At 42.0% G+C, this 27754-nt stretch overlaps 1 protein-coding gene across 2 annotated transcripts in view; it reads left to right on the top strand.

Moving 5' to 3' along the window:
• Positions 1–27754, top strand: part of NACC2 (NACC family member 2) — a 241520-nt gene that overhangs the window by 45083 nt on the left and 168683 nt on the right. For both annotated transcript variants that reach the window (XM_040324123.1, XM_040324120.1), the window contains exon 3: positions 4798–4861. The gene's annotated coding sequence lies outside the window, so the exon portion shown is untranslated. The remainder of the gene's footprint in view (positions 1–4797; positions 4862–27754) is intronic.

The following is a 27754-nucleotide window of genomic DNA, read 5'->3' as shown; positions in this document are numbered from 1 at the left end:
CTGCTGTTTCCTGTCTGGCGTCTCTTCAGCAATCTGAGTACAAGGGGTGAATCACCCATAATACATTTCTGCCAGGGCACCATGACCTGCAAATCCTACCTGTCATTAGTTGGATGGCCTTGCTGCTGGTGTCTCCAGCGTTTACCAACAATCCTAGGTGCCAAAGTTTGCACCTCGGTATTCTTCAAGCTTAACCCTCACACACCTACTATGATATTTTTGCATCAGGCATCATAGAAATGTAACAATTTCTCACAATGCAATGAGCAATAAAAAATGATTATACAGCACAAGAGTTTTTCTGTTTTAACTTTTAAGACCTGGTTAGTGCAGCTGTGGCTTGATCTGATTTTCAGTGCGATTTTGTAGTACGATTTTCGGTGTGTTTTTTTTGTAGCAGAAAGAGATTGCGCAATTTACTTAGCATTGGTATATACTGCTGCTAATGTGACCGTTTCAACAGAAATGCTGTTTTAACTGCTTTCTGCCCGCACTATAGCCAAAAGACGGCTACAGTGCGGCTCTCCAGTTCTGGGAGGATGCCCATGGACACAGCTGATCGCGGTAAAGGGTTGATCACAGCGACTCTTTACCATGTGATCAGCTGTGCCCAATCACAGTTAGCCACATGTAAACAGACTTGCCGGTTATCAGCATTTCTTTCCTTACACGCTGTCTCTGTCTGAGGAAAGGAGAGCTGATAACCGGCAAGGCTGACGGGGCACAGTGAGTACATTGTTTACACTGATAATCAGGGCACTAATCATCAGTGCCTCCTCATCAGTGCTATGCAGGAAGACTGACCTCCTGTGTTTTTTCCAGGCAGCCCATCCCCCATACAGTTAGCAAACACACCCAGGGAACACAGTTAACCCCTTGATATTAACCTCTATCACTAATAATGTCACTGGTTCCCCAAAAAGTGTCAAAATGGCAGTTAGAGGTCCAATCTGTCCACCGAAATGTCGCAGTCCCGCTAAATATCACTGATCACTGTCATTGCTAGTAAAAAAAATACAAATGCCATAAATGTATCCCCTATTTGTAGAGGTGATAACTTTTGCGCAAACAAATCCATATACGAGGTGATAAAATACCACCAAAAGAAAGCTCTATTTGTGGGGAAAAAAAGGACATAATTTTATTTGGGTACAGCGTCGCACGACCGCGCAAATGTCAGTTAAAGTAACACTGTGCCGTGTCTCAAAAAATTACCTTGTCAGGAAGAGGGATAAATCCTTTGGGGGCCCTATGTGCTTAAAGGAGCCTCGGCCTCCTTATTGGTTGAAAACTCTATATTTATAACAACGTTTTAAAGATTCCACACATTCATAAGCCTTAGGCCTCATCCACAATGAATGTTAAAATAACATTATAAAAACAGCAGTAGCTTTGCAGTGAGTTTTTCAACAATTTTGCAATAGCGTTTTTAGCATTTTTCCACATTGGCTTTTTTTTTTTCAATGGATTAAAACGCTGGTAAGCCTAATTTTTGAGCGTTTAACAGCGTTTTTTGACGTTGGAGCGTTTTTACACCTGAAAACAGCTGAAAAACTCCCCTCAGAACCCACTCGTTTGGGGTTTTTTACAGCCAAAAAAAAACTCCCCCAGCCAAAAACACTTGCTAAGAGCCTATGTGTGCAGGGACACATAGGATAACATGATGGGGAGTTTATTGACTGTAGAACAAAACGGCTAAAGCCAAAAACGGCAGCTGTAAAAACGTCCAGGATGCATGAGGCCTTAATATACAATAAATCAAAACAAGAACTATAACTGTACACTACCATCCAGGTAACCACATTGGGTATATGTCTTTTGCAAGGATGATGCACATAATCCCCCCCCCCAAAAAAAATACAATAAATACGTTTTCCTTCTATAGTGTTATCGACCACCATATTAAATAATGATTTTTCGAACTCAGGATCAGGGAAAGAATGCCTTATTTTTCACAGTTGATGTAAAATGAATCCACCCACTCAAGGTTTTACGAAAACAAGCTTTCTGTCTTTTCACCGATGCCGATACCGATTCACCAGTATATATAAAATATATATTTTTTTATAAATGCACTTATTCATTTTTAACATGCAACTAGTATAAATATCAACATTTCTGTAATCCCCTGTACAGTAGTGCTAAAACTGGGAAAAACAAGGGGAAGCACTTTTTTTTGTAGCTTTGGCTAGAATGGGAAAGAATTAGAAGCCCTGTCAGATTTGTATTGCCTTGACACATTCATGTGACTAAATCCTGCTCCATAAATCCTGTTATATTGTAGCCCGGATGAAGGAGAATTTGTGCATGAACCCCAAAATGCATTGGCTGTCAACTCTTGATGGACCCTTTTTATTGCGAGAAATAAAAATGTATATTTAAACTGATCCTTATGGCTTGGCACTCTTATTCTTTCACTCTATACAATCTTTTATTGCTGTCTGTCGCTGCTGGGGAGATTCACCCTCTCTGTTTGTCCTAGTGACCATGGTAACGAGGACTGAAAGCAAGAGAACATTCAAAGTGTTGAGTTGTCAATGGAACAGGAATAGAGGGGAAATGGTCCAACAGGCACACCAAATCCAGTGACAGTTGTCTGAGGCCAGGTTTACACTTATGCGAATTGGATGTTGGTTTTTCCCCGCATCCAATACCCATAACAGGAGACTGTGACCAGCTCTCAATGGAGCCGGTTCACACATCTCCGGGGCGGCTGCGGAGTGGAATGCACAAATGTCCTGTTGCGTCTTTGGCTCTGTTTCAGATCCGAATTCAGGCAAACTGTTGGGCCTGATTTGTCCCTGAAACGGAGAACAGGGACACACTGGACCCCTGCTGTGAGCTGCATCCAAATTCAGTGTGAACCCAGCCTAAGAGGGAACTTCTCCTCCCTTTGTAGAGATTTTACCTCATTTCCTGTTGCATTTTCAATACAATATCTTGAATGAGATGCATGAAGCAAAGCAAACCAAAAAGGTTTTATGCCTTTACTATTCTATATCCAAAACAAAAATAAAATGACCAGAGAGAGAAATGACCATGCCTGGCAGGAAAGTGACCTGATTGTGTTGCTTATAGCGGATCTTCACCGATTTTCTCTCCTGTTTCCCCTCTTTCCCACTTACACAATAGGAATTGTATTATTTTCTTTTGGGTGTCATCATCATCTGTGCTGCTGCACGCTGCAGTGTCATTGTGAGAGTCAATTTCATGTGTGTGTGCGCACCCATTCAAATTTCTTGCCCTCATGAGTCTGGTCCCTGAGCTACTTACTATATCGAAAATAAAATAAGAAATATGTGTTTTGTCTTAATCTCTGCCTTAAAGCGGAGGTTCACCCAAAAAATGTTTTTAACATTAGATTCAGGCGAGTTGTTAGAAGCACAATCGGGTGTTTTTTTTTAAATCATTTGAAAATGGGGAGGGTAGTGCTGCGCTAATCAGTGGTGAATGGATAAGTGAATAAACAGGTGGGGGAGGGGAATGAAAGTAGGTGTAATTGAAATGAGGAGCAATATAGCCCAAATGGCATCAGCATAAAAATAAATATAAATGATCAGTGAACAATAACAGTAATGGTGCAAATCATATAACTACACAGGTTCCTCTTAATGTGATGAAATACACTATAAGTAATGGTGCAAAAAATTTTTTCAGGTAACTGTGCTAAGTGACACTCCTATATTGGTGATAAACAGTCCATCAACAGAGTTTGAAAAATATTAGCAAAAAATATAAGTAAAATTTCAAAAGTCCAAGAAAGCAAAAGTGCAAGTGTAGGTCCGCAATATGGAGTGAGAGGAAAATGGGTATCCAGTGATCCTTTTAGGGTAAGTAAGGATGTCCCCTTACCTTACTGCTGTAAGGTAACAGCATATAGATCCAACCACATTAGATGGTTCACTCGATGGGCTCTGATCCAACAACGGCAGGTCCTCCTTGGGGTTCTCGTCCCAGATTGGTCAGTTTCTCGCCCCAAAGAAATAAAGCATCGATGGTGTGATACCGTTTTAAAAATTTTAATTCTCAAAGAAAATAGACAGGGGTACTCACATAATCCAAAATACAATTGAGCATGTAAAAAAGAGGGGCAATCTGTCGCCAACGTCACCTCCGATACCTCTCAGTGGACTCATGCGCATTCGTCACTATCATGTGACTTCCTCAGGATTTAAATCATTGCCGTACATACCGTTTTAGAGATATATGTTCTCCGCGGCTTCCGGGTATAATCTGCGGGACTGGGCGTTCCTAATTGATTGACAGGCTTCCAACCGTTGCATACAGAGCGTCACGAGTTGCCGAAAGAAGCCGGACTGCGAGTCGGCTCTATAAGGCGCCTACGCACCGATGTTCGGCTTCCTTCGGCAACTCGTGACGCGCTGTATGCGACGGTCGGAAGCCTGTCAATCAATTAGGAACGCCGCAGATTATACCCGGAAGCCGCGGAGAACATATACCTATAAAACGGTATGTGCGGCAATGATTTTTAAAAAAACACCCGATTGTGCTTCTAACAACTCGCCTGAATCTAATGTTAAAAAAAAAATTTTTTGGGTGAACCCCCGCTTTAAATCCCATTGTTAATTGCATATTGTACTTTTTTTGTAGCCTAAATGCTGAAATTTGCGCTTAAACTTGTAATTTCATAACTTTTGGAAATGCCAGTTAAAAGCTTGGCTGTGCCAGTAAATATACAGAGGAGAGAAGAAAATGTACTGTATATTCTGTTTTAGAGATTTTATTTTCGATCAAGCTTTGAAAGCGGTAATAAACAGGGTCCTCTTTATTTTACAGCGGCCCCGGAGTGAGTGTTCCATGGCAAGAAAAGGGGTGGGAGTAATACAGTCCTGAAAAAATGGTAAAGTAACTTGACTTCTGCAAATGATCTTCTGTAAATAGTAAATTTTTTGTATTTTAGGATAATCACCTTTGTAGGAACAAATGCAGCATAAGCACAGCAATAATCTCACCAACAAAACACCTTCTGTTTTTTTTCCATCGCTTATACTGTAGGTTTAGCCATGTCATACCTTTCTGTCTGTGAAAAAGATTTGTTGTATTTTACAGTTCCGTCGTCTCACTTTTTGAACGAGATCCACATAGGTAATCATACCAACATTTTAACGCTCTGTAGTCCCTCTTTTCCTTCTGTAGTCCTGCACACCTCATCCCTGTTAGTGTTTGCACTAATACAGTTTTTACACCTTTTATGTTGCAGACTTATTCCAAAATGGATTAAATTAAATCTTTTCCTCAAAATTCTACAAACAGTACCCCATAATGACAACATGAAAGAAGTTTGTTTGAAATATTTGCAAATTTATAAAAAAAAAAAATCACATGTATAAAAGTATTCACCGCCTTTGCTCAATACTTTTTTGAAGCACCTTTAGCACCCATTACAATCTCATGTCTTATGTATATATGATTCTACAAGCTTTGCACACCTATTTTTGAGCAGTTTCTCCCATTCTTCCCATCAGGACCTCTCAAACTCCTTCAGGTTGGACGGGGAGCATCAGTGCACAGCTATTTTCAGATCTCTCCAGAGATGTTCAATCGGATTCAAGTCTGGACACGGACAGGACCACTTGAGGACATTCACAGAGGTGTCCCATAGCCACTCCTTTGTTATCTTGGCTGTGCGCTTAGGGTTATTGTCTTGGTGGAAGATGAACCTTTGCCCCAATCTGAGGTCCAGAGCGCTCTGGAGCAGGTTTTCATCAAGGATGTCCTGTACATTGCTGCATTAATCTTTCCCTTGATCCTGACTAGTTTCCCAGCTCCTGCCACTAAAAAACATCCCCACAGCATAATGCTGCCACCACCATGCTTCACTGTAGGGATGGTATTGGCCAGGTGATGAGCAGTGCCTGGCTTCCTCCAGACATGACACTTGCCATTCAGGTCAAAGGGTTCAATCTCTGTTTCATCAGACTAGAGAATTTTGTTTCTTATGGTCTGAAAGACCTTCAGGTGCCTTTTGGCAAACTTCAGGAGGGCTGTCCTGTGCCTTTAACTAATCTGTGCCTGTCTCAGAAGTATAGAGACAATTCCTTGAACTTCATGCCTTGGTTTGTGCTCTGACATGCACTGTTAACTGTGACACCTTATATAGACAGGTTTATTCCTTTCCAAATCATGTCAATTCAACTGAATTTACCACAGGTAGACTCCAATCAAGTTGTAGAAACATCTCAAGGGTGATCAGTGGAAACAGGATGTACCTGAGCTCAATTTTGAGTGTCATGACAAAGGCTGTGAATTGGTATGGAAAATCTGTGTGCCACGGCTGGACCTACCATAAGGTAGGACCAGAGTTAATCAAAAAAAAATTAAATTACAAATATAGAAATAAAAGGAATACAGCTGCTCCCCAAATTCAGGTGACTGAAGCAATATGGAAAATGTGAGGGAGGGGGCGCTATGTCTAATTAAATCGTGAACATATATAAACATATATAAACATAATAATAAATGAATAATAGTCCATATATAAAAACATCCAAGTATGTGCTTTTGACAAATAAAAATTATAAGTGATAAATGAAAAATAAAAAATGTGTAAAAAAAGAGTGTTCACAAAAGTCCTTTAGATGAAACTTTTCATGAAGTAAGATCTGTGTCTGGAGAAAAACAAATGAAGCCTCCACCAAAGATATAACGTTCACCCGACGTGAATAAATAGATTGGCTCCTTACCAACTTGAGTGGACCCTTTAGTTAAAAAGAGGTCAAATCAGCTTTGTTACACAACTGTAACCATGGAATGAGCAGGTGAGGACATCTCAATCAGCAATAAGACAGGTGACAGATCTCACATCCCATCGAAAAAATGCAAAAGAAAGGTCGCAATAGTATATTATCCTTTATTAAAAGCAATATAAAAAATGACAGGACAGCCAAATGGCCTCTTACTTGATAAAGTGCCAAAGTCCCGGCACTGAGGCTACTACGCGTGTAATCCAATGCATCAAATATTACAGAGAGCGGGTCCCCGTATATCTCCGTAGGTGGCGTGCGTTCCAGCTCTACCACCAGGACCCGGAAGTAGCGTGCGTCAGCGTGACCAGTGTGCGCCTCGACGTACGTTTCGATGTGAAATCGTCATCCTGATTTCCTGGTGACGATTTCACATCGAAACGTACAGCGAGGCGCACACTGGTCACGCTGACGCACGCTACTTCCGGGTCCTGGTGGTAGAGCTGGAACGCACGCCACCTACGGAGATATACGGGGACCCGCTCTCTGTAATATTTGATGCATTGGATTACACGTGTAGTAGCCTCAGTGCCGGGACTTTGGCACTTTATCAAGTAAGAGGCCATTTGGCTGTCCTGTCATTTTTTATATTGCTTTTAATAAAGGATAATATACTATTGCGACCTTTCTTTTGCATTTTTTCGATGGGATGTGAGATCTGTCACCTGTCTTATTGCTGATTGAGATGTCCTCACCTGCTCATTCCATGGTTACAGTTGTGTAACAAAGCTGATTTGACCTCTTTTTAACTAAAGGGTCCACTCAAGTTGGTAAGGAGCCAATCTATTTATTCACGTCGGGTGAACGTTATATCTTTGGTGGAGGCTTCATTTGTTTTTCTCCAGACACAGATCTTACTTCATGAAAAGTTTCATCTAAAGGACTTTTGTGAACACTCTTTTTTTACACATTTTTTATTTTTCATTTATCACTTATAATTTTTATTTGTCAAAAGCACATACTTGGATGTTTTTATATATGGACTATTATTCATTTATTATTATGTTTATATATGTTTATATATGTTCACGATTTAATTAGACATAGCGCCCCCTCCCTCACATTTTCCAAAGGCTGTGAATACTTATGTAAATGTGACTTTTTTTTTAATTCTTAATAAATTTGCTAAGAATTCAAACAAAGTTCTTTAGCGGTGTCATCATGGGGTATTGTTTGTAGAATTTTGAAGAACAAAATGTAACATAACGAAATGTGTAAAAAGGGAAGTGCTGTGAATTCTTTCTGGATACATTTGATTAGGACACAGTACATAAGCTTGACTCAAATCTGGATGCTCCCAATGAGATGGGATAGCCTGTGACACCTCATAATGGAAAGAGTTGGGCAGATCCTATAGTAGAATATATTATATACATTAATCAGGGAGCCTTATACAAAATAGGTTTGGGGGCCAACTCACTCCAGTGCGTTGATCTGTGTTTTAACGCGGCTATAAAATGCAGATTAATGGAAGGAAAACACACAGCTCCCGGTCCTGTCAGTGGAGAAATGCCTGACCGTCTGTTCATACAATGTATGAACAGCGATCAGTCATTTCCCCTAGTGAGTCCACCCCCCCTACAGTTAGAACACACCCAGGGAACATACTTGACCCCTTCCTCGCCCCCTTGTGTTAACCCCTTCACTGCCAGTGGCATTTTTATAGTAATCAATGCATTTTTATAGCACTGATCGCTATAAAAATGCCAATGGTCCCAAAAATGTGTCAGAAGTGTCCGCCATATTGTCGCAGTACCGAAAAAAAATCGCTGATTGCCGCCATTACTAGTAAAAAAAATAATATTATTAAAAATGCCATAAAACGACCCCCTATTTTGTAAACGCTATAACTTTTGCGCAAACCAATCAATAAACGCTTATTGCGATTTTTTTTTTTACAAAAAATATGTAGAAGAATATGTATCGGCCTAAACTGAGGAAAAAAAATGTTTTATATATTTTTGGGGGATATTTATTATAGCAAAAAGTAAAAATATTAATTTTTTTCAAAATTGTTGCTCTATTTTTGTTTATAGCGCAAAAACTAAAAATCGCAGAGGTAATCAAATACCACCAAAAGAAAGCTCTATTTGTGGGAAAAAAAGGACGCCAATTTTGTTTGGGAGCCACGTCGCACGACCGCGCAATTGTCAGTTAAAGCGACGCAGTGCCGAATCGCAAAAAGTGCTCTGGTCTTTGACCAGCAATATGGTCCGGGGCTGAAGTGGTTAAACTCCACCAAGACGAGACAGTGTTGCAAATTTTTAATTACTATTTACTCCACTCACAAAATGCCTATGGCTGTTGGTATTTTTATTAGGCCCCTTTCACATGTACGGATGCCGTGAGGATCAGTACCTTTCTCATCCGCTTGCTCAGTGGGGATCGCTCCGTTGATCCCCGCTGAGCCGGCAGATGACAGAGGTGTCCCCGCACCCTGTGCAGGGACAGCCCTGTCAGATCTCCGCTCTCCCCTATGGGGGGGATCGGATGAACACGGACCGTCTGTCCACGTTCACTCGATCCGCTCTGCAGATGGATGGAAAAATAGGATTTTCCTCTGTCTGCAGAATCGGCGCATTGCGGACACCAATGAGATCGGTTGTCAGCGGATGTTCATCCGCTATCTCATAGGGATTAATGTATGTTCCTTTTTCATCCGTAACCGGATGGATGAAGAAGCGGACATACGATCCGCATGTGTGAAAGGGGCCTTTCCTCGATCTGAACCTCTAAAAAATGCAACCAGTGGGTTCTCTGGTTCCAGCTCTAACTAATGTAGCTATCAAAGATTGAGTATGAACAGCAATCAATCATAGATAAAGAAGCTGTAATCTGATCCAGGTGCACCATGAAAAGCCTGCTGAACCTGACTACAGTGAAATGTATTCCCTGTACTTTCTGCTGGAGTTCCCCTTTAAACGTGGAACTTTTTCTTCTTTTGCTTTTGACATCTCTGTCGTATGTGTTTACTCTAATGAACTGGAATGAGATCTGTCATCTGACCCAAGAGCTTCTTCGCACAATTACATCTGCAGCGTCTGGAGGAAAATCTTTTTTTAGATTGATTATAAATAGCGCAATGTAAAGGTTTGCTGGAACATATGTTCCAATCCGATGAATAGTCCAGAGGAACGTAACAATGGACCCTCTGTGTCGGCAGAAACGGATGTTTGACGAAGAGAGGCTTCTTTTTCATTCTGTGTATCTGGACACTTTTTAGAAATTCAATTGTGTGATGTTTAACCCTTAGGGTGCTGCACTTTCCTCTTCCAGCTTGATTTACATCTTCATCCGAGCCTCATAAATTGTGCAGATTTTCTGCAGATTATGTTTATAAGCCTCCGAAGGCTGGATGATACGCGTTTGCCTGGGGCGGGAGAATCGTAAACTGCTTTACTTTGCGCACAGCACTCACTGCGTAACTAATGACGCTGCTAATTGCTGTGTAAACAGCAGGCACCACTAACGGGCAGATTCCAGGCAAAAATACTACACCTGGTAACAATAAAATTATAAAAACGCTTGTTTGTTCCCTCAAATGTCAGGAAATACGTTTTCACATCTACCCATTTTTTTCTGTTTAAAATCTATATTTATATGTAGTTCTGAACAGTTTATAGAATGGTGAAAACATTTGTTATGTTATTTTATTAAATGTTTTAATGCTGTGTGTCTCATTGGGAGATTTCTCTTTATTTCCTCTATAGGAGACACAACAGAAAGTAAAGACTCGTACACACAGTACAACTGTTGGCAGGGGATTGTCTGTTGTCCTAAATTCTTACCTTTAGTACGATCCTTTTATACAATTGTTTTCCAATTTTCGGCCAACAAATGTTGGCTGGCAGGCTAGTAAATATTCGGCGGACAACGGCTCCACGTCTGATTTTCGTAAAGGCAGTACACAAATCCGTCACACAAAAGTCGAATGTACAAACATGCATGCTCGGAATCAGTGCTCACCAAACACGAAATTAGCAGAAGGGGCCTAAAGAGTGGCGCTCAAGAGCTGAAATTCCTCGTAGTACGTCACTACTTCCGTGTTTTGTGGCATGACAATTGTGTACCATTAGTATGCAAGACAAGATCCTGACATTTTTTGATAAAAATCACACACTCGGTTGGCCAAAAATCGTACCGTGTGTACGAGGCTTTACATAGTTGGATTAACGGACACATCCATCAAGTGCAAGGAAATCCCTCCAAAGTTGGGTTACATGCACTCTTGGTTGTCACTGGAACAGGTGTCCCAGATTGAAGATTTCTCTTGTTCCAGTGACCACTTACTTTCCAATAACTTCCGCCGTGATGGAAAGGGCAAATCTGCCAAGTGGGACCACAGGCAGCAATAAAAACCTTTCCTACTCCATCCAAAACTTAAAAATGGATTTAGATGCACTAAAGCATTGTTTCTCAAATCAAGTTGCCCCAACAGGTCATGTTTTCAGTATTTCCCTTTGATGAAACGGCTGTGGTAATTACTAAGGCAGTCAAACTGATCAAATCACCGTTGCAGAATAATGGTAAGCCTGAAAACATGACCTGTTGGGGAACCTTGAGGACTGGAGTTGAGAAACACTGCACTAAAGAATTACTGCAGGTCAGTGGAAAAGAGGCTTATAGTGGGAGTGGCTCTTCTGTGATCTGATAGGTGGTAGGTAGGCACTTGCATGACTGATGTGAATTAATTAACATTGTGGCCACTTCTTAAGCTTTCCAAAGAGCAGGCAGGTTTTGGCCATTGGCAGCATTTGTTATTGATGCCACCCTTGTCCATTTGTGAGGCCAGTAGCCAGTGACACACCCCCCCCCCTCCTTCCCACTTGCTACTCCCAGTCATTGGGCCTCTCCTCTGTACTACACCTGGGCTATCCTTTTCTTTTTTTTCTCCTCTGCAGATGGATACAATTGGCTCGGGCCCATGGCACTGCTGTCTACTGGTAACAGCATTTAAAAGCTCAGGCACTGTCACCTATTGGTGACTAAGGAAAAGGTCCTTGTGTTGGGTGAGCTTTGTCCAGTCCTGGCTGCTAAACTGGTTTTGACTCTGGCCTGTCCTTTTGCTTCTTGTAGCTTGTCTTTGTACTGTCCACCTTAAAGTGACTTTGTAAAGAAAAGTATGGGACTGCCATTGCTGGACTTAATTTGAAACTGCCGGTTGCCTGGCTGCATGGAGTCTATGCTTTGAGTCACTGACCCCAAAAAAAAGCAAGTTGTTAATGAGAGTCAATATACGTTATCTTTACATTTCAAGGCCAGAGACTCTCAAAGCATTGAAGCCAAAGAATGACCATGACAACCAGGGATTTAACATTTTGAGAGGGAGGTTCACAATGACAGCCTCCATACTTTTCTCAGACCATCACTTTGTGATTTTCTATCTATGATATGACTCTGGCTAAAGGTCACCTGCCTGTTGTAGGATATGTTGCCTGACACTCAGGTGCTACACTATCTATCAGCTGTAATCAATAGGACAGACCCACATGATCCCTGTGCCATGATCTGAAAATGTCAAAACCTAAACCTCCTGGGCATGGGGCCCTGGCTAAAGATTCCAGTCTCCAGGTGCAAAAATCAGCTGGGAGTACTCAGGAATGTTCACATTTGTGGCACCACTCCTCTCCTTCCGGACGCACCTCTTTTAAAGTGGACCTTTCAGCTAAATTAACAATATAATTTTACATAAAGGCTCTAGCATGTATCATTTTTGTTAAATTTCAATGGCTTTGCCTGGGCTGAGATGTCACCATTCTGCTGCAGACAGTAGGAAGCATTTTCTCAGTCTCCTCTTTTTCGTGTTCATTGTAACTTTGTAGCAAGTCATAAGGCGAGAACTTGCAGCAGAGGCTTAAGGGCCGGTTCACACTACCGTGACCTGGGGGGCGACTTGTGTCGCCGCAAGTCGGACGACATGTCAAATTACATGTTGGTCAATGAGAGCCTTCTTAATGCACACTACTGAAGTTGCTCCGACTTCAGGAAAGGTTCTTGTACTACTTCAAGGTGACTTCTATGCAACTTGTACCCATTGATTTTAATGGAAGTCGCCTCCCAAGTCGGATCACTGTCTTAACCGAAGCAACTTTCCAGGAAGAGAAAACTAGTTTTCTCAGGCAAACCCCTCCCTCCCACAGAGCTGATTGTTGTTTGATTGGCCACAGCCAAAGTCGCCTGTCCTGGAGGTAACTTAAAGTCACCTTGTAAGTCGCCCCAAGTCGCGCTGAAGTCGCCTTGCAAAGTCGCGCACAGTCATGTTGCCCCTGTGAAGGTTTGTAAACCCTTGTTTTTTTTCTTTAAATAACAAACACATTATACTTACCTCCACTTTGCAGTTCGTTTTGCACAGTGTGGCCCCGATCATTGTCTTCTGGGGTCCCCCGGCAGCTCTCGCGGCTCCACCTTGAAGCGCTCTCCCAGGGGGTTACCTTGCGTGCGCCCTCCCTAGTCCAGCATTTGCATCTATAGACACAGAATGCCAGACTCGCGCTCCCATGCATCAGATATTTGTAGAGATGGGCAAGATCTGCACAGACACCAGGATTTACATAACTGTGTCAATGCCGAGCCTGGATAAAGGCTGCTAAAAAAAGATGACGCTATCCATCTGATAAGAAATGCAGAGGGAGGCATTTTCAAGGGTGTGGTTTCTGTCAGGGGTACCAAATTCCTGGAGGCATTATACTTAAAGTGGTTGTAAACATCATACATGAAATATAAACAAAGCAAATCCCTCTATAGTGTGTACTTGTCTCATTTAAGAGCACTAATTGTAATTTCTGCCTGCTTCCTCATACTTCTGCCATCAGCATGAATCGCTTCCCTTCTGACCAGTCTTCCTGACACTCAGAGATAAATGGTGACAGAGGAGGGACCTCCAGCAGATTGACAGCCTCAGCTCTGTTTCAGTTTGCTGTGTGAAGGGGATGTGTATCTTCCCTCCAATCAGCTCTCAGAGCTCTCCTCACTGAGCTCTGCAGAGTGTAACTTCAGTTCTCTGCCCCCTCCCCCCTTTTTTTTTTACTCGCAGAAAAGCTTATAAATTCATTACCTTGAACAGATGTAGAGAAGAGAATACATCAAATAAACAGGTACAATTTATGTAGGAGGATTAGTTTAATCTCTGTGTATCACCTAAGGATAGCCACTTCCCTGGGTATATGTAAGGGTTTACAACAACGTTAACACACTGCTTAGTATGCATGAATATACCTTGAAAATATGCTGTACTGTATCTGATACCAGGTCTACTTATTAAGCTAGAATGATTAAAAATGTCCCCATGTACTGTATGATCAGTACTAAAATCCAGAATTTGTGTTGTCAATATAAAATGGGTTACTCTTTAAATACAAATATGACTGGTTCTCTTTGCAGATGTTACTATCCCTTTTGCTGGAGTGGATTTGGCAGTGTTGTCCTCAGTATTTTGTCGTACGTTGTGTATATCACAAGTCTGTGTTCCTGAGCTTCTGGGACTTAAGATGTTTCTGCAGGTTTAAACAACAGGACATTTACGTATGCAAATCTGCTCCATCTGGCAGGATTATAATTGACAGTGATTGGTTGCCGCAGCGCGGTGGCCATGAATATGCAGATGTCTCCTGTTTACTGAGCGCCAGTTTATTCTTGACAATAGGTGAAACAACTTTAGGGCTCCTAAAAGTGAATGGCCCATACAATGAGGGGTGTGAGTGAATATGTGACAAGGGTGGGAAAAGACATTCTGCCCTCATGTGATATAATCGGCTTTCGGTTGGAGCAGAGCAGGCTGGAGCCTCTACTGGTTTTCTGTCTTTTGTTGACTCCAATGGTGAAATCTCTGTCCAATTTATTAGGTCAAAAAGTGGGGCTCTAACTCTTATGCCTCGTACACACGATCGGGAAACCGAGAACTTGCTCGGTTGCCTTTTTCTTGTGTACACATGGCCGGTTTTCCCGACAGGAAAACTGCGATGACAGCTTTGGTTGGGAAAACTGGCCGTGTGTATGCTCCACTGCAGTGTTTCCCATAGGAAAACTGCCAAGAAAAAAAACACAGAGAATCGCAGCGGGAAAAAAAGAGAACAAGTTCTAATTTTTTTGCTCGCAGTTTTCCTGTCGGGAAAACTGCTATGGAGCATGCACACGGCCGGTTTTCTCGACCAAAAGCAAACATGGCATTTTTCCTGTCAGGAAAACCGATCGTGTGTACGAGGCATAAAAGTTGGTTCATACACATTAGCCAGGACCTCTCCGAGATGTGAGAAATGATCAGGTGAGTCAACTCGCCTGATAATTTCTCACATATCGGAGAGGTCCTGGCTAATGTGTATGAACCAACTTTTATGCCTCGTACACACGATCGGTTTTCCCGGCAAGAAAACTGCCATAACGTAAACCCTCAAACCTTTTCCCCGAAAACACTTTTTAATTAAAATGAAATTCCTCTTCTTCCAATTTGGTGAACGTGTCAAGGTAGTGTAGTAACATAACGTTCATTTATCCGGTTGCATTCCCTCATATTATGTCTTGACTTGAGGTGCCTACTGCTCTCACTAGAAAGTCTACTTTCAGTGGATTATGGAATATAGGCAATCACTTGATGTTCCCTCATTCTGCAGTCGCCAACCTGTCAAATGTCAAGGTCCTGCGCAAGCAGAAGTATATTGTGTATCCTCCTTCCACTGCCACCGGGCCATTCAGAAAGCGCAGCGCACTTCGTGCATGCGCAGTAGGGAACCGGCTGTGAAGCTGCAATATTTCACTGCCTGTTTCCCCCTACTAGAAATATCGACGAAAGCACCCAGGAGCTGATTGAAAAATCAGTTGGGATGCTGACATTGTGGGATGCCTGGACAGGTAAGTGCCCCAAAATTAAAAGTCAGCAGCTACAGTTTCTGTAGCTGCTGACTTTTAATTTTGTGGTGGGGTGGCTGGAGTTCCACTATAAAACAAAACTGGCAAATCTATAGCAAATATTTATGTTTCTTGGTTATCAAGAAGACTTTGTAAAATTTAAGTATTGATTTCTTGACACCTCAGTTTCTGTTTAAAAAGTAATGGTACCATTGTGCCTTGCAACTTTCTGGAAAGACGGAGTTATCCTTTAAGTCCTCAAGTTAGTATTGTCTGTGGCATTTAGGCTCTGGACAGAGGACAGCAGTGAGTTAAACAGAGAAAGCGAGCTGACAGAAGCCTCAGCCAAAACTGGCAAATCCAGGTCAGCACTTTGGTTTCATGAGATGTGGGGGAGGACAGCCTGAAAGCGAATACACAAGCTGCTCAGAAAGTAACAAAATGACTTTTCTATCCTACATTTTTCACCTCCGTGTACAGAGATCGCTATGGTGGTATCCTGGGAATTGTTATCTTCTTTAATAAATATGGACTGTACAACAGTTATTGTTGCTGCTACTTTGCCAAACGGATGGTTAACATAAACGTAGTGCAAGCTGGTTGACCTGAACTTTGGCAAAACAAGCAGAATTTAAGCTAATGGGGTGGGCAGTACCGCATTTGGCCAGAGGTACGGGGTGGCAGTCGGGTGCCATTCGGAAATACTCTGTTCCCGGGTGTTTCCAAGCCTTTCCAAGATCAACCGCGCTGTCCCCGAGTATTTCTGAGGCTCTCTGGCGCCCCCATCACCTCTGGTCACATGCGGTATTGCATGCCATAGAAGTCATTGCGGAACAAATTATCTTCACTTCCATTGACTTCTATAGAGAAACTCGCTTTGATATGTGAGTGCTTTGGATTACAAGCATTCTCCTGGAATGGTTTATGCTCGTAACCCGAGGTTCCACTGTATTGGGAACTCTTAAATGCACAATTGTAAATGGCATACATTCAGTTTTAGCTCACGTAGTTCTCTAGTTTCTTTATATACAGTGTGTGTGTGTGTGTGTGTGTGTGTATATATATATATATATATATATATATATATATATATATATATATATATATATATATATATATATATATATATATATATATATATATAATTTGAAATTAAACAAACAATATGTGTTTTAACTGCAGACTTTCAGCTTTAATTTGAGGGCATTTACATCCAAATGAGGTGAACGGTGTTGGAATTACAACAGTTTGTATATGTACCTCCCACTTTTTAAGGGACCAAAAGTAATGGGACAGATTAACACTCATAAATCAAACTTTCACTTTTTAATACTTGGTTGCAAATCCTTTGCAGTCAATTACAGCCTGAAGTCTGGAACACATAGACATCGCCAGACGCTGGGTTTCATCCCTGGTGATGCTCTGCTAGGCCTCTACTGCAACTGTCTTCAGTTCCTGCTTGTGCTTTCCCTTCAGTTTTGTCTTCAGCAAGTGAAATACATGCTCAGTCGGATTCAGGTCAGGTGATTGACTTGGCCATTGCATAACATTCCACTTCTTTCCCTTAAAAAACTATTTTTTGGTTGCTTTTGCAGTATGCTTCGGGTCATTGTCCATCTGCACTGTGAAGCGCCGTCCAATGAGTTTTGAAGCATTTGGCTGAATATGAGCAGATAATAATATTGCCCGAAACACTTCAGAATTCATCCCGCTGCTTTTGTCAGCAGTCACATCGTCAATAAATACAAGAGAACCAGTTCCATTGGCAGCCATACATGCCCCTGCCATCACACTACCACCACCATGCATCGCTGATGAGGTGGTATGCTTTGGATTATAAGCAGTTTCTTTCCTTCTCCATACTCTTCTCTTCCCATCACTCTGGTACAAGTTGATCTTTGTCTCATCTGTCCATAGGATGTTGTTCCAGAACTGTGAAGGCTTTTTTAGATGTTGTTTGGCAAACTCTAATCTGGCCTTCCTGTTTTTGAGGCTCACCAATGGTTTACATCTCTGTATTCACTCTGGTGAAGTCTTCTCTTGATTGTTGACTTTGACACACATACACCTACCTCCTGGAGAGTGTTCTTGATCTGGCCAACTGTTGTGAAAGGTTTTTCTTAACCAGGGAAAGAATTCTTCGGTCATCCACCACAGTTGTTTTCTGTGGTCTTCCGAGTCTTTTGGAGTTGCTGAGCTCACCAGTGCGTTCTTTCTTTTTAAGGATGTTCCAAACAGTTGGTTTGGCCACACCTAATGTTTTTGCTATCTCTCTGATGGGTTTGTTTTTGTTTTTTCAGCCTAATGATGGCTTGCTTCACTGATAGTGACAGCTCTTTGGATCTCATATTGAGAGTTGACAGCAACAGATTCCAAATGCAAATGGCACACTTGAAATTAACTCTTACCTTTTATCTGCTCCTTGTAAATGGGATAATGAGGGAACAATACACACCTGGCCATGGAACAGCTGAGCTGCCAATTGTACCATTACTTTTGGTCCCTTAAAAAGTGGGAGGCACATATACAAACTGTTGTAATTCCTACACAGTTTACCTCATTTGGATGTAAATAACCTCAAATTAAAGCTGAAAGCCTGCAGTTAAAGCACATATTGTTTGTTTAATTTCAAATCCATTGTGGTGGTGTATAGACCCCCAAAAAATTAGAATTGTGTCGATGTCCCAATATTTATGGACCTGACTAATATATATATTATATTTTTGTGTGTGTGTGTGTGTGTATATATATGTGTGTATATATATATATATGTGTGTATGTATGTATATATATATATATATATATATATATATATATATATATATATTACAGTACAGACCAAAAGTTTGGACACACCTTCTCATCCAAAGAGTTTTCTTTATTTTCATGACTATGAAAATTGTAGATTCACACTGAAGGCTTCAAAACTATGAATTAACACATGTGGAATTATACATAACAAAAAAGTGTGAAACTGAAAATATATTTCATATTCTAGGTTCTTCGAAGTAGCCACCTTTTGCTTTGATTACTGCTTTGCACACTCTTGGCATTCTCTTGATGAGCTTGAAGAGGTAGTCACCTGGCGCAGCACCCCATCACTCTCATTCTTGGTCAAATAGCCCTTACACAGCCTGGAGGTGTGTTTGGGGTCATTGTCCTGTTGAAAAATAAATGATGGTCCAACTAAACGCAAACCGGATGGAATAGCATGCCGCTGCAAGATGCTGTGGTAGCCATGCTGGTTCAGTATGCCTTCAATTTTGAATAAATCCCCAACAGTGTCACCAGCAAAGCACCCCCACACCATCACACCTCCTCCTCCATGCTTCACGGTGGGAACCAGGCATGTAGAGTCCATCCCTTCACCTTTTCTGCGTCGCACAAAGACACGGGGGTTGGAACCAAAGATCTCAAGTTTGGACCAAAGCACAGATTTCCACTGGTCTAATGTCCATTCCTTGTGTTCTTTAGCCCAAACAAGTCTCTTCTGCTTGTTGCCTTTCTTTAGCAGTGGTTTCCTAGCAGATATTCTACCATGAAGGCCTAATTCACACAATCTCCTCTTACCAGTTCTAGAGATGTGTCTGCTGCAAAAGGTGGCTACTTTGAAGAACCTAGAATATGAAATATATTTTCAGTTTTTTCACACTTTTTTGTTCTGTATAATTCCACATGTGTTCATTCATAGTTTTGATGCCTTCAGTGTGAATCTACAATTTTCATAGTCATGAAAATAAAGAAAACTCTTTGAATGAGAAGGTGTGTCCAAACTTTTGGTCTGTACTGTATATATGTGTGTGTGTGTGTGTGTGTGTGTGTGTGTGTGTGTATATATATATATATATATATATACACACACACACACACACACACACACACACACACAGTATAGCTGTTTGTCTCCATATTAAATTCTGGCCTTTCCTGGTTTGAAACTTGAAAAAGTGTTGCTCCCAGCCCTATTCTCCTTCTGAAATGTCTGTTAAACTTGCAAAACCAAGCTTCCTGCAAGTGCTTTCTGATATTCTGATCATCTGTTATCACATAAGTAAGTAACTATCCTAATACAAGGGTGTGTGTCAGATTCTTTGATTTCATTAGCTGCATTCTTTTCAGTCAGCTATTCTGTGAGCATGAAAGCCAGGTGACTAGCATTTTCAGAAAGAAATAGACAATGGCAGCACCCTTTTTCAATCATAAACAGATTCAGTTTAAATTAAGGTGTATAAAGCCATCACTTGTCACGCAGTGCAAAAATGTATCCAAAATGTCCAGAGTCACAAAGGGTTAACCAGAACCATTTCCCATTGATGGTACTGGAGCAGTTCGCTGCCACCCCTGGAGTGCATTAGCTTTTAACCTTGTCATATGGTGACACAAGAGGACGAAGGAGAGCACCATTAATGTGCACAATTAAGTAATCTTGACCCATTGGCAATAAAATATTTCTCTTCATCTCCCTCACTGTGCAAATGTAAAGTGATGGTCCGATTTGATTTCTTTTTATGGCAATTGAAATTCAGATACACTGAGTGGTATCCGAAGTCACAGGAAAGGCGCCAGTAACATCTGTTTTCCCAGCTGTAGCACCAGTGCAATGAGAGTGGCTCGGTAAATATGGGGATTTACCTGAGTAATACAGTCTTGTTACCCTGAGATCCGAGGACAACTGCCTGTTTAAAGGAGCACCCCATTTATAAAAATAAATCAATAAAAAAATTGGAATGGCCTGTGTTTACCTTGTAAGAACATTTATTTTTATGCTAAATCACTTCTAATTTACCCTGTCCAATCCACTCAAGTGGCAAAGTCTGGGTTGCAATGTGCAATGTCCTGACCTCACAAATAATGTCTAATACTCTCTGTAGCAGCCAGATTCCCATCTGCACCTCTGTCCAGGAGGGGGACTTCTGAAAGAGCCTCTCTATGCACCTCAATGCACGGTGACATTCACTTCCCTAGCCCTGAAACCAGCATACATGCAGTCAGGGCTGGACTGGGACAAAAATTTGGCCCTGGACTCCATCCAGACTGGCCCACTTTGACAGGTCTCTCCCATGGCGGCCGGACAACTCCCGCACCCCTCCCCCAGCCACCCAAGCCCCCTCTCCCCCTTCACTAGCCACTAGCCATTCTACTTTATTAGAGTAGAGCGACTGGTACTGGTACTCTTATAGGCAGTACCAGTGGGGAAGCTAGACATTATTTCACCCGGGGCAAAGAATCAGTTCGGTGCCCCCCCTTATGAGACAAGATTAGGCAGAAGTGAGAAACTCCCAGGCCATAGCTGTTGAGTCAGCTGTCTGTCCCCTCCCCCATGCTCCTCTGTCGTCCCCCCTGCTTCTCTGTTCCCCCCCAGGTGTGAGCGCTGCGAAAAGGGAGAGCCAGAGGAGCGGCGGCGGTCTGCTGTCACTGAAGCCGGCCCACTGATCCATCGGCCCACCGGGAAACTCCCTGTAGTCCCAATGGCCAGTCCATCCCTGCATGCAGTATACTGTAGTGCAGGCATATGCAATTAGCGGACCTCCAGCTGTTGCAAAACTACAAGTCCCATCATGCCTCTGCCTCTGGGTGTCATGTTTGTGGCTGTCAGTCTTGCAATGTCTCATGAAACTTGTAGTTCTGCAACAGCTGGAAGTCCGCTAATTGCATATCCCTGCTGTAGTGTGTAGTTTTAAGGTTAGGATACTGCAGATAGGTTCTTTTTAAAGGCCATTTGTCTCCAAGTTAAGTACTGTTCTGATGGAGGTTTACGTTCGCCTGACTCACAAAATGCGTGCTCGTTCCTTGGCAATGAAGCAGCTATTCACAAAGCTAACACACCAGGATAGGGATCCTTAACCACTTAATGACCCGCCCATGGACAAGACGTCTACAGGGGCGGTTCGTTAACTCTGGGAGGACGTCTATGGAGCATCACAATAGTAAGAAAGCTGTCCTAAATGAAAGCTATATATGACCGTGATGAGCAATATGAGTACAAAAAAAAGACAGATCTGCTTTCTACTATAAAATATATCCAATAAAAATATGTAAAAAAAAAAAAAAAATGCCTTCATCAATTTAAGCCAATTTGAATTCTGCTCCATATTTTTGATAAAATAAAATCCCAATTAGCGTATATAGATTGGTTTGTGCAAAAGTTATCGCGTCTACAAACTATGGGATAGATTTAGGGACTTTTTTTTACTAGTAATGGCACCGAGTTTTAGCGGGACTGCGTCATTGCGATGGACAAATTGGACACTAAGTGACACTTTTTGGGGACCAGTGACGCCAATATAGTTTCAGTGCTAAAAAAAATGCACTGACACTGTATAAATGACACTGGCAGGGAAGAGGTTAACATCATGGGCAATCAAAGGGTTAAATGTGTTCCTTTATGTGTGCTTTCTAACTGTTTCGGGGATGCTAGCACTAGACAAAGAGAAAGATCGGTGTTTGATTAGTAGGAATCGCAGATCTCTCTCTGTGACAGAACGACGGTCTGCCTTGTTTACATAGGCAGACTGCCATTCTGTCATTCCCCCCCCATTGATAGCGGGTAACCAGCGGCCATCGCCGCTGCCGGACCCACTGATTGGCTCCCACTGTGTCCAATCACAGTGGGAGTGGAAAGCCAGTGGCGCGTGCCCCAGACCAGGAAGCGGGGCCCTCTGCCGCAGTATATGTGTGGTGAGCAGTCCAGAAGTTGTTAAAATAAATCAAAAAATGTTTGAATAAAGATTTACATGATGCAAAATTTTCTAACAAACGAAGAAAAACATGTTTTTGTTTTCAAAATTTTCGGTCTTTTTTCATTTATAAAGAAAAAAACAAGTGATAATTAAAGGGGTTGTAAAGGTACAATTTTTTTTCCTAAATGGCTTCCTTTACCTTAGTGCAGTCCTCCTTCACTTACCCCATCCTTCGATTTTGCTTTTAAATGTCCTTATTTCTTCTGAGAAATCCTCACTTCTTGTTCTTCTGTCTGTAACTCCACACAGTAATGTGAGGCTTTCTCCCTGGTGTGGAGTGTCGTGCTTGCCCCGTCCCTTGGACTGCAGGAGAGTCAGGACGCCCCCTAACACACAGCTCCTTTCTCTATCTGCAACGTAGAGCGCGTCCTGACTCTCCTGTAGTCCAAGGGAGGGGGCTAGCACAACACTCCACAACAGGGAGAAAGCCTCGCATTACTGTGTGGAGTTACAGACAGAAGAACAGGAAGTGAGGATTTCTCAGAAGAAATAAGGACATTTAAAAGCAAGGATGAGGTAAGTGAAGGAGGACTGCACTAAGGTAAAGCTATTTAGGGAAAAAAATTGTACCTATTACAACCCCTTTAACCACTTAAGGACCGCCTCCTGCACATATACGTCGGCAGAATGGCACGGCTGGGCACATCAACGTATATATACGTCCTGTACTTGTACCCAGCCGTGGGTCGCGGGCGCGCGCCCGCGACCCGGTCCGAAGCTCCGGGACCGCGGGTCCCGCGGACCCGATCGCCGCTCGAGTGCGGCGATCGGTCCCCGGAGCTGAACAACGGGGAGAGCGTGTGTAAACACGGCTTCCCCGTGCTTCACTGTGGCGGCATATCGATCGTGTCATCCCCTTTATAGGGGAGACACGATCGATGACGTCACACCTACAGCCACACCCCCCTACAGTAGTAAACACACACAAAGTGAACCCTAACTCCTACAGCGCCCCCTGTGGTTAACTCCCAAACTGCAACTGTCATTTTCACAATAATGCATTTTTTGCTGTGAAAATGACAATGGTCCCAAAAATGTGTCAAAATTGTCCGATGTGTCCGCCATAATGTCGCAGTCGCGAAAAAAATCGCTGATCGCCGCCATTAGTAGTAAAAAAAATAAAAAAAATAAAAATGCAATAAAACTATCCCCTATTTTGTAAACGCTATAAATTTTGCGCAAACCAACCGATAAACGATTATTGCGATTTTTTTTTTACCAAAAATAGGTAGAAGAATACGTATCGGCCTAAACTGAGGAAAAAAAAATAATTTATATATGTTTTTGGGGGATATTTATTATAGCAAAAAGTAAAAAATATTGCATTTTCTTCAAAATTGTCGCTCTATTTTTGTTTATAGCGCAAAAACTAAAAACCGCAGATGTGATCAAATACCACCAAAAGAAAGCTCTATTTGTGGGGAAAAAAGGACGCCAATTTTATTTGGGAGCCACGTCGCACGACCGCGCAATTGTCTGTTAAAGCGATGCAGTCCCGAACTGTAAAAACACCTTGGGTCTTTAGGCCTCATATTGGTCCGGGGCTTAAGTGGTTAAAAACCACCAAAAGAAAGCTCAATTTGTGTGATTTTTTTTTTTTATATATATATAAATTGAATTTGCGTACAGCGTTGCCAGTTAAAGTAGCTCAGTGCCGAATAGCAAAATGCCCTGGTCATGAAGAGGGTAAAACCTTTCGGATTTTAAGTGGAATTTTTTAGGCATTTATATTTCCTGGAGAATAATGCAACATTAATCAAGCATAGTTTTGCCCCTCCCTGAATATCCGGCTTCTCCAATGCATAAATTAAGATACATTTAAAAAATGTATATGCGGGCTCTGCACGTGGACTGTGTGAAAAAAAACGTAGCTCATCCCTAGTGGGAACCTCTCATGGTGGCCAACAGAAGTGCAGAATCAGGAACTCGGTGCAGAGATCTCACCAACAGTGCCCAAGAGATAGAAGAAACGGTTAGGAAGTTTAGCTCATCAGAAATCAAATCAACCAAACTCTGAAACATGAGTTTTTGTTGGACAGACCCTTTCATGACAGATTTTTTTAAGCCCCCTGATTAATCATTTGGCAGATTCTTTCATGTTCTGGCATTGCATTTGCTTTTCTCTGACTCTCCTCTTGTTTATGTTGTTCTTAAAGTGGAGTTTCCATCCCAAATTTTTTTTTTCATTATTGTGCTCATTAGACCTAAAAAAAAAAAAATATGTTTTTACTCATCTGGAAATGCCTGTTGCTATGCAGTCCCACGAAATCTGTCTTTGGAATCACCTAGGATCCTGACATCATCTCCCTCTAAGACCCCTTTCACACTGGGGAGTTTTTCAGGCGGTACAGCGCTAAAAATAGCGCTGCTATACCACCTGAAAAACTCCTTCACTGCCTACTCAATGTAAAAAGCCTGAGGGCTTTCACACTGAGGCGATGCGCTGGCGGGAGAGAAAAAAATCTCCTGTCAGCAGCATCTTTGGAGCGGTGAGAGGAGCGGCATGTATACCGCTTCTTTCCATTTAAAACAATGGCAAACCGCGGCAATACCGCCCGCAATGCGTCTCTGCAGAGGCACATTGCGGGCGGTATTAACCCTTTATCGGCCGCTAGCGGGGGATAATACCGCACCGCTAGCGGCCGATTCCTGCGGCAATCCCGGCGGTATAGCGCCGCTATTTTTAGTGGCGCTATACCGCCACCGTGGCTCCCGCTCCAATGTGAAAGGGGTCTTATGCTCCTGGGAAATGTGTGTCATCATTTCCCAGGATGCAGTACGCTACCCAATTATCCCTCCCCTTCCAAGAAGTAAGTGCTTGTGTGCCCACAAGGAAAATGACAACGGTGTGGACATAGTTTTATAAACTATCTTTTTTGAATAACTATGCGGAGCGGCGGCGGATTGTAAAATAGTAAGTGACCAGATTTATATTATAAAAACGCAGGATGAAAGGACGTACATTTAAAAAATGCTAATGCTTTAAAGCAGAGGTTCACCCTAAAACAATTATATACCATTACATCCAGCATACTTCCGACATCTACAGTATGCTGTTTTTTTTTTTGCCGTACATACCGTTTTATTGTTATTTTTGCCCCGGCTTCCAGGTTCTGATTCCCGCGGGACTGGGTGTTCCTATCCAGAGGTTAGATGATTGACGTCTGGTGAAAAACTTCCCCTGGCGCATAAGGCGCTTCACCAGTTTTCCGTAACTAGCCGACCTGCGAGTGGGCTCTATATGGCGCCTGCGCAGTCAGCTCTACACGGCGGGCGCAGGCCCCATATAGAGTCGACTCGCAGGTCGGCTAGTTACAGAAAACTGGTGACGCGCCTTATGTGCCAGGGGATGTTTTTCACCAGACGTCAATCATCTAACCTCTGAATGGGAGCGCCCAGTCCCGCGGGAATCAGAACCCGGAAGCCGGGGGGAAAATAACAATAAAACGGTATGTACGGCAAAAAAAAAAAACTGCATACTGTAGATGTCGGAAGTATGCTGGATGTAATGGTATATAATTGTTTTAGGGTGTACCTCTGCTTTAAGTTGTGCTTTTTGCCTTTTGATATGGACTTTTAAGGGTTAGCGGATGAGAGAAATACACATGAAATGCACTTCAAACACATTGCAAATATATATTTAAATGTTTTTAAAGTGCCTCTCCATGGACTGTTTACTTCTCATGTGTCAAATACAAACAAAAAAAAAAAAGTCAGCGAATAGCTCCAGGAAAGCAAAAATTCAACTACTTTTAGATCACAAAATGGATCAAGGCAACTGACTGACCATGGACAGTTTATACTAAAACAGTGATCACTGTTCATTGGTCAGTGGTTGCAGTCTGGATCTGCTTAACCATTATTTACAATGAAAGCTAATGGCTAATTGCTAAAAAAATGCTCTGTGTGTTTGGTCGGCGCTGTGCAAACACTTGTTGGTTCAAAGAGGGAGTAAGCAATTAGGTGAGCATGGATTAAAGCGAATCTGTCATCTTGGTGCAAAAATTTTAAACAGTTGAATTTTGATATAGAAGATCAATATTTGCGTGTCCAGCATGCCGCTACTGTAAATTTAAATTGTACTGTCAGGGTTTAATGGAATTTCACTGACTTGGTAAATAAGAATTTTTTTTAAGGGCTATTTTTGCTTTTCCACATTGGTGCATTGTGGTGCGCTGTGTTGGAAAACAAAAGCTGTATGTCCATGTTTCTGGTGCATAGGCTGTCCAAGGCACCTGAACGGTGGGAATGGGCCCTTAATATTACCCTATTTTCCATTAAGGAAAAATAAAATGTTTAATATAAATGTACAGGGAAACCTTGGATTACAGGCATAATCCGTTCCAGGAAATTTCCTGTAATCCAAAGCACTCGCATATCAAAGCGAGTTTCCCCATAGAAGTCAATGGAAACGAAAATAATTAGTTCCACATTGAATTCGATTGCATGCAATACTGCATGTGGCCAGAGGTGGGGGGGCACCAGAGAGACTCGGAGATCGCTCGGCTGCTCGCGGATAAGGCTCGGAAACACTCGTGAACAGTGTATTTCCAAGTGTTTCCGAGTATTTACAAACTGCTCCGAGTGTCACCATCGCCCCGCACCTCTGGCGAAATACGGTACTGCACACTGCAGAGGCTTAAATCCTGCTTGTTTTGTGAGACAACACTCGCAAACGAGTCAGGATTAAAAAAAAAATGCTTGCATTGCGAAACGCTCGTTAACTCGTTACTCGCAATCCGAGGTTCCACTCTATGCCTCTGTTCTTCCTGGCAGTTTTAAGTTGTGCAGTGTAATTGTATTCTTTGGCTGGAAAGTGAACACCTGACAGGTTCTCTTTAAAGAACATCTGACATTCTGGACAAAAACAAAGCTTTTCTTCTGTTGTCAAACTTGGCCATTAAAGGCATTTACAAGCAGTAAATGTCCTCACTCAGCTCTCTAGCTGTATTGTGGTTAGTGTGCATAGTCTGGGCACAGGTTCACTTCAATATTCTGCACCATCCAATAGGAGTTGTAGTTCTATAACTAGTAGTTACATCACAAGGCAGGTTATATCTCTGGATTTTTAGCTCTCAGCGCTGTCACACTTTGAATGACAATTGCGCAGTCATGCTGTACCGATATGACATTTGTATCATTTTTTTGAGACAGAGCTTTCTTTTGGTGGCATTTTATCCCCTCTTGAGTTTTTATTTTTTTTGCTAAACAAATATTAAGTAAAAAGACAGAAAATTAAAAAAAAAATTATTTTTTCTTAATTTCTGTTTTAAAATGTTGTAAATTAGTAATTTTTCTCCCTCACTGATATGCAGCACTGATAGCATAGTTCCCAACATTCTAAAAAAAATAATAGGAACAATTTTTTTGTATGTAGGCAGAGTCTTATTTTAGTTAGGGGCAGGACAT

This window comes from Rana temporaria, chromosome 9 (assembly GCF_905171775.1).
Source record: "Rana temporaria chromosome 9, aRanTem1.1, whole genome shotgun sequence".
Classification (NCBI taxonomy): domain Eukaryota; kingdom Metazoa; phylum Chordata; class Amphibia; order Anura; family Ranidae; genus Rana; species Rana temporaria.
Note: the sequence above shows the minus strand (reverse complement) of the source record. Positions and strands in the feature narration are given on the sequence as shown.